This window comes from Dasypus novemcinctus, chromosome 30 (assembly GCF_030445035.2).
Source record: "Dasypus novemcinctus isolate mDasNov1 chromosome 30, mDasNov1.1.hap2, whole genome shotgun sequence".
In the NCBI taxonomy this organism is placed as follows: domain Eukaryota; kingdom Metazoa; phylum Chordata; class Mammalia; order Cingulata; family Dasypodidae; genus Dasypus; species Dasypus novemcinctus.
The window spans coordinates 33635885-33639321 of NC_080702.1; the positions used below are offsets into that span (position 1 = coordinate 33635885).

A 3437-nucleotide genomic window follows, 5' to 3' on the forward strand; every position below is an offset into this window, starting at 1 on the left:
GGAGAGAGTGGCCACAGTGGCTGCTGACTGTTGGGAGAGGGAAGAAGAGATATGGTGTAGGGGCATTTTCAGGATTTGGAGTTGTCCTAGGTTGTGCTGCAGGGACGGATGCTGGACATTGTGTGTCCTGTCGTGGCCCACTGGCTTGACTGGGGGAGAGTGTGGACTACAATGTGGACCACTGTCCATGTGCTGCAGTGGTTCTCCAGAATGTATTCGCTGGGTGCAGTGGATGTGCCACAATGATGGAAGAGTTTGTTGATGTGGGAGGGTTTGCATGGGTGGGGTGGGGGGTATATGGGGACCTCATATTTTTTGAATGTAGTATTTAAAGAAAATAAAGAAAAACAATTAAAAAATAAAACTCCATACCATAGACTCTAGTAACTTAGCTATTTAATTCTGGGATATCTTGTTATGCTGCAATAGCTAATAGACACATAATTAACACTAACAGAAAGGAGGATAACAGAAAATTCTGATTCTTCTATTTTTCTTGCATTTCTTCAGGCATTTGAATACAGAATTGATTATCACATTTTTTCCCCAAATTTACATCAGATAACTGTACTTAAAACTGACTACAAAAGGTTAACTTTCAGATAGCTAGGAGCTTATGGACAGATAAGCATATTTGTACAGAATTGATGGCCCTGAGACAGAAGCCGCCTAAACCAGAAATATTTTGGAGCAGGAATACACACTCTTGTGTCAGTCATCTATTGTTCATATAAGTAAGTACATAGTTTGTTCCCTCATCTGATGTTTCCTGTTTTCATATATGTTAAAAAGGGCACAAAGCTTGCTTAGAAGAACATATGGATAACAAGTGTAGTTATCATTGGAAATTTTCAAGCAGAAACGGGAATATGATTCAGTAAAATAATATAGAATGTACAATACAGTCCTATGTACCAGTGGATATATAGCCTTACATATGAACATCAAGCTTCCATTTGTCAATGATTACAAACAAATCATCAAAAAGAAAAAATGTTTATATTAAAACAATGCATGATTTTTAAACTTTCCATGGGAATGTTTTAAATGATATGTGATGCTATGTCCATATAATACCATAAATTTATACATATATTTTAATCTATAATTCACCTGAAAGACACGGTTTGGACACACCATTTTAGCTTTAGTATCTTCTTCTAAAAACATCCATGTTAATCTCTGTTGGCAAAAAGCTGAATAAGAAGACTGGATTCTAATAAGAAGAATAAAACCAGATTACCATCTATAAGAAGGTTAATATGTGAAAGCTGAAATGATTGCAAAGAGCATATAGAAAGGAATGATCGACACAAAACCTAAAAGCTGTACTGTCAGACATTCCCCTAGATTATAATTTTTTAAATGGACTTAGACAACAGGTGTTATTTTTTTTTTTCCATAGCAGCACGGAAACTCACCACTGCTCTTTCATTTAAAAAGAGGAATATGTTTCTTTGATGATAAATGAGGATTTCAGAAAAGAAAATCCTTAAGGAAATCATGATTCTTGAAATATGATGGAATTTCCAAATCGGTTCCCATCCATGTTTGAGAATAAATTTGGAAATTGGGAAGGTGAATAAAGGAAATAAGTGTAACTTATGAAAAGGAGAGAGATACCTTAATTTTTTAAAAAGTGATTTAAAATCAATCACTTTGAAACTCTATGTATTAAATAGAAAAGACAACTTCTACTCACATGTTTGGTGAACAGAATTCACAGTTTCTGGATGTGTCGTTGAGTTCTGTATTCATAGTCACATCCTCAGCTGCAGGGATAATGATACCTTTGATTTCCTTCCAAATAATTTTTTCAGAGCCCCCTTTAGGTCTTTATTTCTCAGGCTGTAGATGAAGGGGTTCAGCATGGGTGTGACCACAGTGTACATCACTGAGGCTGGAGCACCTGAATGTGTGTTCTGTGAGTCAGCAGAACTAAGGTACACCGCTATGCTTGTACAATAAAATAAGGAGACCACCAAGAGGTGAGATGCACAGGTGGAAAATGCTTTATACTTCCCCTGAGCTGATGAGATTGCATGTATTGAAGAAACAATTTTAAAGTAAGAGAAAAGGATCCCAGCAAGGGGACCTCCACCCAGAGAAGCCCAGTTGAAAAGTACATCACTATGTCATTGATGAAGGAGTCAGAACAGGCAAGTTGGACCAACTGATTAAGTTCACAGAAAAAGTGTGGGATTTCCAAGGGTGCACAAAAGGACAGCTGCAACACCATTAAGCTTTCTAGCAAGGAATGCAGGGAAATCATAATCCAGGACCCAAGTACAAGCAGGACACAGAGCCGGGGGTTCATGATGACTATGTAGTGCAGGGGGTGACAGATGGCCACAAAGCGGTCATAGGCCATCACAGCCAGGAGGACAGCATCTAACCCTGCAAACTGCATGAAACAAGACATCTGAGTGATGCATCCTGCATAGGTTATGGCTCTGCTCTGTTCCTGTATGTTTACCAGCATCTTTGGCACAGTGGTGGAGGATAAACAGATGTCTATAAAAGATAAGTTGCAGAGGAAGAAGTACATGGGCTTTTGGAGGTGGGAGTCAGTGATGGTGGCTAGAATGATGAGCAGGTTCCCAATGCACGTAACCAAGTACATGTCCAGAAACAGCCCAAAGATTAAGGGCTGTAATTCTGGCTCCTCTGAAAATCCCAGGAGAAGAAATTTTGAAATTTGGGTGTCATTTCCTGGCTTCATATTATTTATATGACTACCAAAAAGAAGAAAGAAATCAATAAATTTCACACCAACAGTTATTACTATCACAGATGAAATGCTATAATTTTTAAGTCAAGATATTAATTTCTATATATATTTTATGCCTCTGATCCATTAAGGAACTTACAGTACCAATTCTAAGGAGGATTTCCTTACCCTTTCTTGACTTCTTCAAGTACTCACGAATTCTACATTTTAATGAAATATCTATTCATTCACTGGAGGTGTGTGTGTTGAATGATGTATATATATATCAGGCAATGTGTAGACAATAGGAAAACAGCAGTGCAACAAATAAACACTATATTCTGATGATTCAGAAAGAATGTAAATGAATAAAAAATGATCATATAGATGTCAGATGTAACACTCTTAGGAGAGGAGCTAGAAAAAAGGAGACAGTGTAAAGGAAGTACTATTTTTTATCTTTTGTTCAAGCAGGTCCTGTAGAAAAGAAGTCATTTTAGCATACACCTCTCAGTGAGAACTTGGGAGTCACAAGGAAACCTGGGGAAGAGTGATCACCTGAGAGAAAGTCAATGGAACACACCCTAAAGAAGGGGCTGGATTCTGATGCTCAAGATCAACAAGGAAGCCTGTTTGGTTAGGGACTAGAACAAAAGTGAAACTGATAAGATGACTAGAGAAGAGTTAAGAATGAAGTGAGGAGGAAACGGTGAATACAAATGAATTT

At 37.7% G+C, this 3437-nt stretch overlaps 1 pseudogene; it reads right to left on the reverse strand.

Moving 5' to 3' along the window:
- Window positions 1–1760: 1760 nt before the first annotated feature.
- LOC131276766 (olfactory receptor 7A17-like) lies at window positions 1761–2722 on the reverse strand (annotated as a pseudogene).
- Between the last annotated feature and the right edge of the window lie 715 nt (window positions 2723–3437).